We start from the raw sequence: 16,054 nt of genomic DNA, 5'->3' as shown, positions 1-16,054 counted from the left end.
TAATTCATTGTGTAGTTTTGTGTCTAAACAACGCATTATAGGTTAGCAACGTACAATTTAATACTGCATATTTTGTCTGTTTCCTTACACGTAGAACATTAAAAGTTGTTGATCTATTTAACCACGCTTACGAGACACAAAAGTACATAAAAAATATACATTGTATATGATATAAATATCTGAATAGAAAGTTTCATTATTTAAAGGAATTACATATATTTGTGAAAAATAGTAACACTATTTGTTCACTAGATGGCGATAAATCATGTTTTATCTCAATTTTTGCAAAATGTTTTCTTAATATCATATATAAATTATTACTTAATTGCTATTTAAGTGGGTAATAATGAGTAATTATGATGAAAATCTATAAAGAAACAATTAAACCATTTCATCTAGACACAATAATATTTTTTGCATAAAAAAATTGGAATGAAGAAATGTAAAGAAATTTGAGATATGTTTTATCAGACTTGATTAATTTGCCCCGCTGATAGAGCGGTAAATTTACGGATTTATAACGCTAAAATCAGGGGTTCAACTCCCGTCAGTAGAGTCAGCAGATAGCTTGATGTGGCTTTGCCATAAAACGCACACACAAAAACATCATTGTTTGTTTTTGAACTGCGCACAAAGCTACTCGAGGGCTATCTGTGCTAGCCGTCCCTAATTTAGTAGTGTAAGACTAGAAGGAAGGCAGCTAGTCATCACCACCCACCGCCAACTCTGGGGCTACTCTTTTACCAACGAATAGTGGGATTGACCGTAAAATTATAACGCCCCCACGGCTGAAAGGGCGAGCATGTTTGGCGCGACAGGGATGCGACCCCGCGACCCTCAGATTACGAGTCGCACGCCTTAACACACAAACATGATTAAAAATAATTCTTTTGGTAAAATGAACTTTTGAAGTTTTGGCAGAATCATAATTTTCCAATTTATTTTTAATTACTACTTTTTCTCTTTTGTTGAGATGGAAGTACGTTATAATATACTTAAACCACAACTTTCGCTTAAAATATGTAACACCCCCTTATTGAATGTGTTTGATAAAATAGTCTGGAAAGTAATTAAATGATTATTTTGAGTAACAACATCAAAAGCTTTTCTTCTACAGCTATGAACAATATTCATGAGCATAAATACAACATTTTATGTGTGTTATATCTGTGGCTTCATAGATGTTGACTGTAATAATTGTGAACCATTATTTTTAAAATATCCGGATAAGATCTATAAGATTCTTTTTCACATAATTAATTCATCTTTTTCCATCAAATGCTCTTGGATTTGTCAGTTTGGTCTGATGTACTAATATGGTGTGTGATATCATTAAGGTTGACATATAATTAAGTAGTAGCTTATTTTACTTCGTCATTAAATACATGTAATTTGTAAGTCATATATATCACAAAAATATTTCAAAGCGCGACTATTCTGTTCATGAACAGAAACTTCTGTGTGACATCTTCTTAGCATTTCTCTTTTTTTCATGCAAAACATTTTAAACAAAATCTTCTATATATTATAATAAAATAAAATTCTGCAGAAACTTGCAAAAACTGACTGTCCGACGATGTGAACAATATATATATATATTCATGGAGATGTCACTACACATCTTTAAGTTATGTTTTCGACATTACAAGAAATCAAGATTTACTGGGTTCTTCATTGTAATATCATTGCAAAATCCATTAAAGCTTTGACATTTTATGTTGAAAACTCGAACATGAAATCCTAATATGAAGCAAGCAACAATAATATATTTAGTTCCAGTTTATTTATTTTTTTTTGTGTGTGTAAGTAGAGAAAAGAAGTAAAACTTAATTTATTATGGTACTAGTTTTTTGAAGAGGTGATAAATTTTAAATATTAAGTCAAAATTGACAGAAAACCATTGTTGAATGATTAATGAATATTGTGGATTTTAACTAAAACGAATTTGTCTGTATCCTCAAAATACTCCTAAGAATTACTATGAGACTGATGAAATAAGTGAAGCTTAGCCTTACTTTACGTTTATGTATTAGACATAATGCTCAAATTAGACTACAAATAGGCCTACTATTACTGATGGTATAAGGTTAGTGTTTATAAAAAAAAGTTTTAAGTGGTGAATCAATGTTAATTAATAAATATTCTTTTGATATTTTAGCCCATGTGTTATCTACTTGGCCTTTAAACATAAGGAAAAATAAAGATTTACTAATACCAAATATCTTTTATCTTTTATATTATCTCTTTGAGTAAAGAATTAAAATTTGTGACGGAATGCCCGCACTATGTTTTCTATACCCTGACCTAAAATATAGTGAAAAGGCTCAAAAGTACTATTTAAGGACCTTTCAAAGTGCACGCGTACTTCTGTTCCTTTTAAAAAGATATTTGGTATTAGTAAATCTTTATTTTTCCTTATGTTTAAAGGCCAAGTAGATAACACATGGGCTAAAATATCAAAAGAATATTTATTAATTAACATTGATTCACCACTTAAAACGTTTTTTTCTAAACACTAACCTTATACCATCAGTAATAGTAGGCCTATTTGTAGTCTAATTTGAGCATTATGCTTAATACATAAACGTAAAGTAAGGCTTAGCTGAAAAAATAATTGGTAAAATTTATTTCGCTTTTGGCTACAACCCAATGTTATAAAACTCATTTAAACTCTTTTGGTGTTAAAATATAAAAGTAATAATAATAAAACAGTTGTAACAAATCAACATGAATATTGAAGATTCAACATAAAAACCATAGCTAGCTTAAGAATAACCAGGTGATACTTTTCTTACTAAGCGATGATGTAAATTGTTGAATATTATCAAAAAGGAAGCATGAAAGCATTTTCGACGGAATAACAAAGTAAATAAGAATTTTATAGTTAGTGATATCTAGTTATCATGCGTTATGTATGACTAACAGGTTGAAACATGCTGGACAGAGGATACAGGGTTCATGGGCTGCAGCCCCTTGCCACAAAAATCATGCTCCGCACTTTAGGGCCGTGGTTTCGTTTTAAAAGTAACAGTTACGTCTTATTATTATGTTAAGTCGGTCAAGAGTTAGCAATGGATGCTGTTGAGTAGTTACCTTCGCTCTAGTTTATAAGTTTGAAATTAAGAATAACAAGCCAGATTGCTCTTGTGTAGCTTTGCGTGAATATTGGAGACAATTACAATTACAATTCTTTCTAAAAATGATATCACGCGTTTTAGTTTTTAGCCTAAACCGTTAATGCGTTTAATTTAAAGCTTGTTTTAGCCTTAATTTTCTGAAAGAAAGGAAAACAACTATTGGGACACTCAAAAAACCAAAGTTTGACAAATATTACAGTATAAGTCTTCTATTATAAAGTAATGCTTAAAGGCCTATAAATGATTAAATCAATTTATGACCTTTATTGTTCTATACATTTTATGAAGCGCTGTAGTATTATACTTTATGAGACGTTAAACTACAGAAGAAACCTGCATTATTTATTGCTGTAGGTAATTTGTAACGCTCTTTATATATTTCAACAAATTGAAATGTGAATCTCCTACTAATCGAAAACTCAATTATCTTTTTAATCGAAAATTTGATACTGCGAAATCTATATCTAAATACGTAACTTACCTAGTAAATACGAAGAAGTGCTTGGAATAAAACCAAATTTTCGTTATTTAAAAAAAAACGCTTAATTAATAATCTTTAAGTAGTTTCCACAGCTTCCATGTATTTACTGTAATTCGGCGATATTTTACTCTTTAACTGGCTCACTTATTACAGTTTAGCTTGTTGTTTGGTAGCGCCATCTATATTATTTCTTCATAGTTACAACTTATATCATCGTCCAAAGGCTAAAGAAACCGTATGGCCGTGTTTTGCTTGCAACGATTCAGCTCTGGTTTAGTTGTCAGTACCTGGTGATGTCGAAGTGTGCGCTAAAGGTGAACCTGCACAGGGATTAATACCTAAATCCAATTTCCGGTAGCCACCTGACCATGCTGAGAAAGCTTGTAATAGCTACCCACTGATACAAAGGCCACGCAAAGCGATCTTCATTCGCTTTCCCTTTAGTCGTGATGTGGGTAGGTGCATTCTGATTGGATGTCTATAGGGTGCAGTTCAACTGCGGCTGGTGGTAAGTCAGGTGAATCTAAGTGGGGGTGTAGTATTGGGTAACGAGCTACTAGCAGTACAATTATCAGGCGGAGCTAGCAGGGTATTAACACGAATCATGGCCAAACATGCTCTGCTGCCTTTCGTTAAGTGTTGATCGCAACGGAAACCAAACATGTTCTCTTCACAGCAAGTATTCACGGTCGTCGCTTCGTGTTGAACACCACAAGGTCTACCTACATACAGCTCTAAGTAACAACTGCAATACTGCTGGTTGTTAGTATGATTAATAGTAGAAGACATGATGGACCACCCGTTTAAACTAGTTTCTGAGCTAACACGTCACGGTAATACGGAGGATTATGTAACAAGCAAAACTTCCCACGCACAAATTCACATTAGCTATTATATCAAAAAGTCATTTCGATCTTCTTTCTAACTTCGCTCAGCGTTGCCAATTCGCTTTGAAATTCTATAATGACAGATAAACGAGCACCAACGAAGTCTAAAACATATTTAGATACTAGCAACAGTCAATTTTCACAGTATATGAGCAAATATCAATTTGACAGTCAGACCTAGCTTTTGATAATATAGCACCTGATTAGACTTCAGTATGAAAACTGATACAAAGTTAAACGAGACTCCAGCTTGACATTTTACATTTTGACGGTACAATGCCTAACGAAACTCTGTCTTGATACTTCACACACATTGACAGTATCGTGTCTGACGGAACTCCAATTTGACAGTTCACACAGTGAAAGTAGAACGTTTTATGAGACTATCTTGACAGCTCGCATGTTACCAGTACAGTGTATAATGAGACATTAGCTTGGTATCACTTCACACTGTGTAATGTCTACGTTCAATTCTTAGTTTTTGATACACTTAGCTTAGTAGATACAGACGTAACCAATCAAATGTCTTATTTAAAAGTAAGAGGAGCACTCAGTAGCGCGAATATCTCCGCCACGTAGTGTTAATCAAATTTGGCCCTCAAAAACTAGAGAAATGTGTCTGTATGTCAAATCATTTTCAACGAACACGAATTATTTCTGATAAGAAAATTAAGAATAATAATTTACACATGTCCATCAAGTTTCGTCAAAATCCAGTAATAGTGATTTTAGGCTAAGTTATGAAGTAAATGTAGTGTGAAAAATCCGTCCCCATGTTAATTAACATAAACTGAATTTTTGGGATGTTCGTAACCTTGACCTATACTCTCCAAAATCTAATACCTTTTCAGCTGAATCATGTTACATTTCTTTTTGAAAAACCATGCTGACAAACGCGCACATAGGGTTGAAAACATAACCTATATTAACCTTTTGTAGCGGGAGGTAATAACCCACTTTAGATACTAAATTTGTAAATTTGTGTTAAATACAATCATTCTACTTGTGTGGAAATCATTATAGTATGGCGTGAGTTTATAATCTAACGCATGCTGTATGTATTCATATTTTAACTCGTGCAACTATAAAGTGAAAATTACCTTAATACTAAGTTAAACTGATAGGTTCAGTATGCAGCCCTCTTTTGCAGTGAACGAACGTAACTGTGTCCTTAAAAATTACTATTAGTAAATTAATATTATTTAGTGAGCGCGTGTTCTTATTAGTTCGGCAAGTTTCAAGCAAACAACAACTTGGAATTATTTACACCAAAAGCCAAACACTTTTTTATCCACTGACTGTCGTCGTGAAAATCATAGAATATTAATTACCATGATAAGTTTAACCGTTTTCTTGCATTCAAGGAAGAAAAGAAAACTGCCAGTATAGATAATAAAGATTTTAACAATTGACAGTGGACTGTTTTATACAAATGAGAAGTCGTAAGGCATTTCGACAATAAACGATAGGAATATATTATAGTAATGAGAGAGAGTGTTGTGTTTTCTTATAACAAAGCCACAGTGGGCTATCTGCTGAGTTCACCGAGAGGAATCGAACCTCTGATTTCAGTGTTGTAAATCTGTAGACCTACCGCTGTACTAGTAATGAGATGTATAACACACACGTTCAAGAATAACACACAAGAAGTATAACACACACGTTCAAGAATAATTATTTATTTCAAAAATAACTAGGCTAGTGGACTTGAAACAAGACAAATACTACACACAACATTTTTTTCAGAAATTCTCAATATATTTTGATATAGAAAATCAATGAAATTCATGTGGATCGTCATCTGGTTTTAAAATTCTGTGATATTTATTTTCTTGTTGGTCTAGTTTTTAGCTAGAAAACAGGAGTGTAATTTCATAAGAGGCCTTTCGAGCCAAAGAAACTGACTTCGGCTGGGAATCCTACACTAGGGCATAATTAACTGTGTTAATCCGGCCTACTAAAAATGTCTTATAGAAATTGTTATTTTGGGTTCCCTTCCAAGCTATCCCTATCGGCATCCCTTAAATTAGATACCCGCAGAAGAATTTGTGAACATTCAAATTAGCATAAATAAGTTTCACTTTTTTTTTCAATCAAATACATCAAATTCCAAGTTCAACTGATATTTTTAAATTACGAGTGTTTTATCAACATTTCAGTATGATAACTTTTGAAATGAGGACTTGGAAGATCTATGGAACTAATGCCAATCATAATGTTATATGACCACTATTTATTAGAATACACCCTTAAAATACATCTCGTCATTGTTTTGTTTTATTGGGTCTGTTGAAAAAGCTAAATGGTACATTACATCTAAGGTAACAGTAAGTTTGTTTGTTTTAAATTTCGCGTAAATCTACACGAGGGCCATCTGCGCTAGCTGTCCATAGTTTAGCAGTGTAAGACTAGAGAGAAGGCAGCTAGTCATCACCCTTGGGTTACTCATTTACTCTTTTATTGGGATCGACGATAACATGATAATGTTCCCACGGCTAAAAGGACGAGCATGTTTGGTGTGGAAGGTATTCGAACACACGACCCTCAGATTAAGAGTCGAGTGTCCTAACTACCTGGCCATGCTGGGCCATAATAGAAGAACAATATCGAATTCAATAACGACGAATGTAAGTTAAAATTAAATATTATTTGTTTATACTAGAAAAGTTGAGAACTATAGTTACGAAAACAACAACAAAAACACACGAGCTTACATTAGCCCACGATGTAATAATGTCGCCAGTTTGGATGACAAGCGATCTATACCACATTGGAAAAGGAAGCATGTATGATATAAATTTAAACAACATGGTAAACGTCGTCAACAAATAAATTCCCAAAAGAAAGAACAGTTTTATCTTAATTTATTACTATTTTAAAGTATCCCGCTAGCGGTAAGTCTACAGATTTACAACCCTAAAATTATGGGTTCGATTACCCTCGGTGGACTCAATAGATAACCCGTTGTGGCTTTGTTATAAGAAAAACACATGCTATTTTAAAATCACCCTATAGGGGTCAAGTTTTATTTGGCAAACCAAGCATTTCGATGTCTATGCCTTTCTTTGTAATGGTAGAAAGAAAAAAAGTTAATCAAAGGTTTGGGGATTTAAGAAAGTTCACTTAAAAAAAATGAAACCTATTATTTCTGTTATAAGAACCGGTAAAAATTATATATTTTAGGACATAAGTATTTCGTTTTGTAACAAAGGACATGAAATTGTGCTTTTATTATTTATTGTAACATAATAAGCATTAAAATTTGCAACAAAAATACATACAGGTACAGTTACTGAAAATAAAAATATACAGTTTTCAAGAACCTTAACAATAATGATTAAATAGTTCATTCTAATGCTGAGAAATATACAACATTTGTAGTTTTTTTGTACTTAAATTCGGAGGTATAACCCCCTGATGACTTTGTTCCTGTTACCCTGTATCACTGTGCTTAGTTCAGTGCTGATTGATCAAGTAAAGTGGACACGCATAAGGATCGTATACACACACACATTAACGTTTATTAAACAGATTTAAGATTATTTAAATAATCTAAATTTTATATTTATTTGAACTTTTGTAAACGAAGCGTAATTACTATTTCAAGCAAGTAGTGAGGCGTAGGTAAAACATCAAGCACGGGCTACACTGTACTTTATTAAATTATTGGTTACTGAGGCACGCATCGCACAGATAACCTATTGTATAGCTCCGCGATTGACAACAAACAAGTGTAAACGATTACATTTTATGTATTTAAATAGACAATGCACGTATTAAACTTTAATATCATACTTATTTCTTGGAAAGGTTTTATTTAGAAATTATTTTAAACATTAGATTATTGTCACTTAGATTGGTTTTGTTTGAAAATACGTTGGAAAGAACCTTGAAATATGTTTGGTTCGCATTAGTTTCGTAAACACTTACGTTGAGGGGAAAGAAGGTCAACAAAGACCCGAACTTTTTTTAATAGTTTTGACAACTAAACAAGAGTTACAACCTTTTTCTATAGAAACGTATTTATGTCAAGAGAACTCGGTTCAATGGGGAGACCGACTATTCAATGGCATGATTTGTTACTATGTAACGGTTGTAGTAGCTAAGGTGATCCCCTCTTTTTGAAACCCTCTTCATAGAATATTTTTGTCGCGTGCCAAGGACACGAAAACTTGCCACGCGAGTTGCACGTTATGAATTTGTAAGGTTGGGCAAAATGGGACCAAATAAAAATGTAATTATTCATTACATTAAAAAGAGCAACTTAAAAACAATAGCTTATTCATCTTCCTTCCAAAACAGATTAAATGTTTATGAAATACATTTACGGATTTTCGGTTCATCTGAACGGCATCTTACAAGGGTCAAAGGCTAAATGACCAAATAAGAGAAGGAAAAAAGTGTAAAACAATATTTCAGCTACGCCATGTTCGCCGTATATTTACTGATGACTCGTTTCGCTCAATACACAGCTTGCCAGGACAGCTGAAATACATCAAACACTGTTGTGGCATTAATTATACGAGCCACTTGTTACAACAACAGTTACTATGGTTTGAATGCCTTTTCTCAGCTGACGAAGTATGATTGTAATTAATTATACTTGTCATAAAACATTAGTATTAGGCCTATTATATTTTTAAACACTACAATCTTTAATGCGGTTCCCCGCTGATAAAGCAATAAGTCTATGGATTTATGAAGCTAAAATGAGGGGTTCGATCCCCCTCGGCGGAGTCAGTAGATAGCCCGATGTGGCTTTGTTATAAAACAACAACAACACGCGATCATTTAATGTGTTCTCTAAGGTTTTTAAAAATAGAACAAGAGTGTGTAGTATTAATTTGGCTGCCATATTAATAGATAACTTATTGTATATATTTATACTGAAAGAAAAACAAACATTAAATTATTAGAAATAGTTTTGAATATAGTAGAAATTAAATAATCTTAATTAAGAACATTAATCCTAGTGGAGTTTTCCTACTATAACTTTATTTTAACAGTTTAAGATATTGGAAAAGGGGAAACAACTCATAAAATTGGTTAATCTTATGAGTTCTTAATTAATATCATAAGTAATGATAAGATAATGCAGTAAAGATTTACAAAATAGTACATTTTAAACTTTGTGTCGTCGAAAACAAACTTAAAACGTTATAGTTTCTGTTTTTGTGGAGTACAAGTTAACTACAAGAGTTAGAAGTTTAAACTTTTTTCTCTAGTTGGAAATAAACTAAAAAAAATGTATTCCTTTAAACAGTTGTGTAGTAAGGAAAACTTAAAAGCTGTAGGCTTAGACATTTTATGCAATAGCAGGTAAATTAGAATATCAGAGGTTTAAACAATTTGTGTACTATGACATCATCTAAACTAGTGTACGTTATGATGTAAGCTAAAAAATATACTTTTAGCGTTTTTGTATCAAGAGTTAACCTGAAAATGTTAAAAGGAATAATTTCGTGAAGTTCGGTATAGGCTGAAAGTATACGTTGAGTTTGTTCTATTGTAAGGGATGAACATAAAATTACATAGCTTTGGCTTTCTTTAGTAATAGATAAACAAAGTAGATAGGCATGAATGATTTTAATAGTGAATGACAAAATAAAAATGTATACTTTTACCTTTTTTTCTGCAATACGGGAAAACTAAAAATAATGTGTTGTTTGATTTTTTTTTTATTTCTGTAGAAGAAGATAGGCTCAAAGGATTTCCAAAGAATTAGTTTCACTGTTTACTAGGATATACATTATATTTAATAATGTACATTTAACTTACTTTGTTGTGTTCAACAAGTAGGAAATTTCACATATTTCCAGATTTTATGAATGCAAGGCAGAAAATATTGAAATGACGGTAAGAACGCAGTACGTTTGTTAATGTAGATAGACTACAAAATGCTGTATATTAACTCTTAAACAGTGACCATCATTAATTGATGCTGCTACCTACACATTCCCGCTGTTTAAGGGTTAAATACGTTCAGTAATAAGGAATAATATGAAAAAATACGGCAAATGCGACTTATTATATAATATAAAATGCTTAGTTAAAGTTGAAATAATTATTTAATCGTTGCTTAGTTTTATGGATAAACTAAGAACATGCTGAAAATGATAGTCATTTTAAATTTAGAGATTAGAAAGCGTTATTATAAATCAAATGAGTCTTTAGAAGGCATAAAATATTATCAGATAAACCCGTTGTGTTGTAGAATAAACAGTTAAAATTCTACAAATTTAACTCGGTGAGTATTCAGAGAAAACCTGAAAAACTTATAAAGAATTAGTCGTTTTCTACGTATTAAGCTGTATATACTTCTGTCATCTTAGATTTGTAATTTAGAAACAAGACACAGTTAAAAGAATGCTAAGACTACCACTAGTTATGAAATTACTAAAATGTATAATGACATGTACTATAAAACAGCTCGAAACGAACTTTAAAGAAACACTCGTTGTTTGGTAAGAGAACTTCCGAAATTATCTTTTTAATTTTCGACTTGTTTGAAATATGGAACAATTTGAGAAATTCTTATTGAATAGCTGAACAAAGCCTTAAAACAGCGCCGTAAATTAAACATCCGCTGTTTATTAAAAATTAAAAAATAAAATCACACGTGTTAAAACTTATTTCGTAATATGGATAGGATGAAGAAAGCATAGTTAGCTAGTCTTCTGTTGTGATACAGGAAGAGAATGAAATTATCATATTTAGTGGCAAACCCCTCATATTGTGCGAGACAGGTTAAAAAGAACGTTATAAGCTAAATTTGTCATATAATAGTAGGTAGGTTGAAAATTATTATTTTTTATTAAGTAAAAGATAAGCTGAGAGAAATCATTCAAAATAGTTACATTGTAACTAAGTTACTTATTGCTGAGATGATATTTAACGTTGTTTAACTGATATTCGTTGATTGGTTGCTCTTACAACAAGTAATTGCGCTTAGATTTTGGTCTATTTATTATATATTCCAACTTGTTAATTACGCCTTTAATTGACAGTTATCAGGCCCGTACAACCGAGAATGCGAATTATCTATTATCTTATAATTTACCAAGATTTTCATATCATAACAGAATTTGTATCTTTACTTCATTCGTTACTTTGCCAAGTTAAAGTAGGAACCCTTTGATCAACGAATAATAAACAGATATTTTCATTGTAAATTTAATGTATTTTTATGTTAAATTAAAAGTCAAAGATTGTGTTAATTAAATCGATGAAAAACTTAATTAACTGAACATTAATGGGAGAAGTTAGAAGTAACATTAAAGCTCAGGCAAAACCTAGCTAGAGTTTCCACAAAGTTCACTTTCTCAAATAATCTGTCTTTTCTGTGTCTGAAGAATATCTTCCTTAAATAAAATCACTATTTTCAGTTATAGTAGAAGTGCAATAAATTGTAGCTTATCGGATCCAAAACATCTTAAATCCTTTTGTCATCCTTCATGAAAACAGAAACCCGCTAAAGGCAGAGCAACCTCCAGTTAAAAGCGTTTACACCTGTGCAGTTGGACAGTTAACAACCAAGATGTCAAACATCTGGCTATCTTTTCCTCTCTATTGTTTCCTAGCTGTTGTGTACAAAATGTGGAATTATAGGATTATGGTTTCCACTACACATGACATTAAAGATACTAAACTATGAAAAACATTACCTCTGTTATTATACTTACAGAAGTATATATTTTCATTTATTATGAGGTTGAGTTATGACAATATTCTGTTCATAACTCAAGGTATTATACTGATTAATAAAAAGACAATAAAGAGCAGGCTGGGTCGAGATCATTTCTATGTATTCTGTGTGATTACACTTTAAATTATTTATTTATCTAGCTGTGAAAGAAACGTCTCTGGTCGCAATTAAATTTAAAATCGAGTTAAAGAAGAAAACGTTTGTGGTGCTTTTACAGAACATTTACGAATATTTATTTGTGCGTTTTAAAAAAATTATAAATGAGGAAAAACTTCTTCTTTCATCTAAATTCCTGTTCTAACATTGTATATATTTTAAGTGGGAAATACAGAATAAGGCAACAAACGACTGTTCAAGATCTTTGGAGACTTCTCATTAGTTATAAGAATTCGCACTTTGCTTACTACAGATAGGATATGATTTGTTATAGGCACTGTAATATTGATGATGCTGATGCCTCAGTGGATCCATATCCTTTTGTGTCACAATGCCATTAAGTGCAAAGGAAATCCACGTCTCGGAAATTTTATATCCCCATTCTGAAAACGTGCGCAAGATCTGAGCATATAGATATCTTACGTTGGAAAATGACGTTATATACATTTTATTTTCCAAAAGCAATCAAACAAAGGCAAAATAAGGTTCCGATACACACCATTAAAGTGCGACTTTATTTTGGCATGTGATGGTCCAGTGACTTTTTCAGTTACATATTCGAAATATTTTTTAATAGTATGTACAAAATCCTTTGCAGTCATATCTACTATTAAATAATAATGAAATAACACATCAATTTCATGGTATATCTTACATTCATTTTGGTTTGGTCCGTGATACATTTAAAATGGGAAAATATAAATATTTCACAAATGAGTTATCTTATATTTACTCTTATAAATGTGTAGCTGACATACATAATCTATTCATTTGTGAAATACACTTTGAGGTGTTTTCTTATGATTACCTTTTTTTTAAAAAAACTGATAAGTGCATGACACGTTCATCCATGCAGTACCAGGGAAATAATTATTTAGTAATTTTGATATGAAACAAATGTATAATAGAATATAGGTATGAATAGAGAAAGATAAAATCGCAACTGTTTTTTCAATATATATAATTATATCTTTAAAAAATGAAGAATATTATTCTACACAAGAAACTAGATGTAATTTTCATCTGGTATCCATTGTTATGATAACATCTATTATAAGCTATTTTCTCCAGCTAGTATACAACATGAATCATATTTAATCTGATACGAGCTCTAATAATTATTTAACTATTACGACCAAAAGTGTGTGGGACTTGATCCAAGAGAAAAATTATTCATCCAAATATTTTGTCAATTTGGAAATAAATATTAGGGAAGAATGTTTTTTTTTACTTAGAATCTTATTATTCAAAATATTTTGCTTAGCTAGAAAATATAGAATGGACTATCTGCGCTGTACACATTGTAGGAATTGATCCTGGAATTTTAGTGTCATAAGCCTTTGTAATGTTCATTGAACCACCGTACTGACCATAGTAGTGAACCTGTGAAAAAAAATAATATTTGTTTGCCATTAAGCACAAAGTTGCATAATGAGCTATATGTGTTCTGCCCACTACGGGTATCAAAACCTGATTTATAGCGGTGTGAGTCCGCAGACATACCACTGTGCCACTATGAGCAAAGAAGAATACATTAAGTATACTTTTATACGAGCAATCATTTCGACATTGATTGGTTTATGTTGATAAAGCTACTAATTATAAATATTTTTCAACACCATCCAAATGTGTTGTGTCGGTGACATATTTTTGAAAACTGTGGACCGCTGTGAGCTGTTGAACAACGAAGACAATATTGTTCACTAATTTATGGCTTAGGATAAATGACAGTGCAATATTTTCTATTTTAGATTTCATCATACATATAACAACAACAATATGTAATGTAATCAATGTGCATTTTCTAATATCATAACTTGCGACTCTACGTAGATTGTTATGTACGGTAACACTATTTGAATTTGCTTTATTATTCAATAGATGGTAATGCTATTTTAGAAGTACATAATTTGGAAAGGGAACAACAGACTTGGAGACGCAAAAATGATAGATAAAGAGTAAAATTATATGATTTTCAAACATTACTACCCAGAATATAGTAGTTGCTAACAGCTGTGTTATTCAACATGTTTAAATTAGTATTGTAACGGATTTACCACATTTATCATAATACACACGCTAGCTTCTGAATAGTTTTTTTATTGCTTGCGACGTATATTCTTGATTGTGTGTTGCGTAATTTTCGCCTGTTCTCGAAATTTGCAGAATGCTCGTTTGCGTAAGAATCAACAATGTACTAGGTGTGTATGTAATACAAATGATTGACAGTATTGTTGCAAACGAACTTTGGTAAAGTTTCTAGAGACTTGCGTGATTTGTATAAAAGTAACGCGCCAAGAAAAATATTATTGGACAGCTATAGTCAGTGCACTACGGGCCTAAGAAGCTATACCTGTGATTAACGTCTCTTCATCGAAAAACTACAAATTTGGCCAAGAACGTAATAGATTTCAAACATTACAAACCGTTGAACTTCAGTGAATTACTTCGGACATTATTCTTTTCACGAGGACATTAAATACCTTCTTCGATAACAAGTGAACTTCTAGCCAGTGTGAGGCTAGCCAAGAAAGATGCTGTTAGCTTAAGCGTGGTGTGTTAATATCAAGTCAGGATTAATTTGTTCGTCGTGGACCTACATTGTCGATACGATATTTAGTTGGTTGGTTGATTGGTTGATTTATTGTTTTATGGCACAAAGCAGCGAGGCTATCTGTAGAGTTCTAGACCGGATATAAGACTTAGGGTTTTCTGTAAGTTGTATATAAATCATTATTTGTAATAAGTATTAGTAATAATCGTTATTATACAATGTATTTTTTATGTTTGTATATTAAAACATATTTGTATGTATAAGTCTTGTTGGAAAATAACATAAATCTGATACATATTATTAATACATTTAATTAACTACTAAGCTTAATTTCAAATTTCTGGTTATTTGAAATAGTAATGCGTTAACATAAGTAACATAGTAAATCGGATACCCGTCCGAAATAAATTATAATACGTACCAGTATGAATGGTCTTCCTACATCCAAATATATACACATATATAGCGAAACCTGTAAAAGTTAACAACAATTTCACACTTGAAGACATTGCCTTAAGATTTTCGTCACACTTACTGATTAATCACCCACTACGTTCTAACTTATTCTATTTTCTGAAGAAACATGGCTTTTAATTCAATAAAAGTAAAAAAGTGAATAATTTGAATACTTCTGTTGTAATTTACATATTGGTTTCGATAGTTTGATTGATTTATGCTACCCCTCAATATTTTTATTTTACTCACTGTTATTAAGTACTATATTTTAAACAGTTGACTAACTGCCTTTCCACTTAAATTAAGGACGGTTAGCGCAGATATTCCTCGTGTAGCTTTTCGCAAAATTCAAAACACATAGATTTTTCACATAAATTGCTTAGTTTTACTTCTGTTATTAATTAATACTGATTTTACATGCCTAAACACTAGCTTGAGGTTACTGGTAAAATTTTTCCTATCAACTAATGCTAATGCAGCTTTTATATCGAAATCTAGAAAACAATTTCTTTTATGTGTATGTAGCTTTTGAATAAAGATTGCAAGAAACAAAATATATTTGAGGGAAGCCCCAAAATTAACATTGTTAAGTGAATGCAAAGCTTCTTTATTCACGTTATTAGGTTAATTTTTTCAAAGATGAGGCATTTACATTGGTTTAAGATCACATACATTTGC

General features: G+C 31.6%; 1 protein-coding gene across 1 annotated transcript in view; it reads right to left on the bottom strand.

Moving 5' to 3' along the window:
- LOC143237279 (paired box protein Pax-6-like) overlaps window positions 1-4,356 on the bottom strand; it is a 114,705-nt gene extending 110,349 nt beyond the window's left edge. Inside the window, exon 1 of the mRNA XM_076476351.1 lies at window positions 3,619-4,356. The gene's annotated coding sequence lies outside the window, so the exon portion shown is untranslated. The remainder of the gene's footprint in view (window positions 1-3,618) is intronic.
- Window positions 4,357-16,054: the final 11,698 nt, after the last annotated feature.

Source organism: Tachypleus tridentatus, chromosome 13 (genome assembly GCF_004210375.1).
Source record: "Tachypleus tridentatus isolate NWPU-2018 chromosome 13, ASM421037v1, whole genome shotgun sequence".
Taxonomy (NCBI): Eukaryota; Metazoa; Arthropoda; class Merostomata; order Xiphosura; family Limulidae; genus Tachypleus; species Tachypleus tridentatus.
This window is presented reverse-complemented; position numbering and strand designations above follow the sequence as displayed.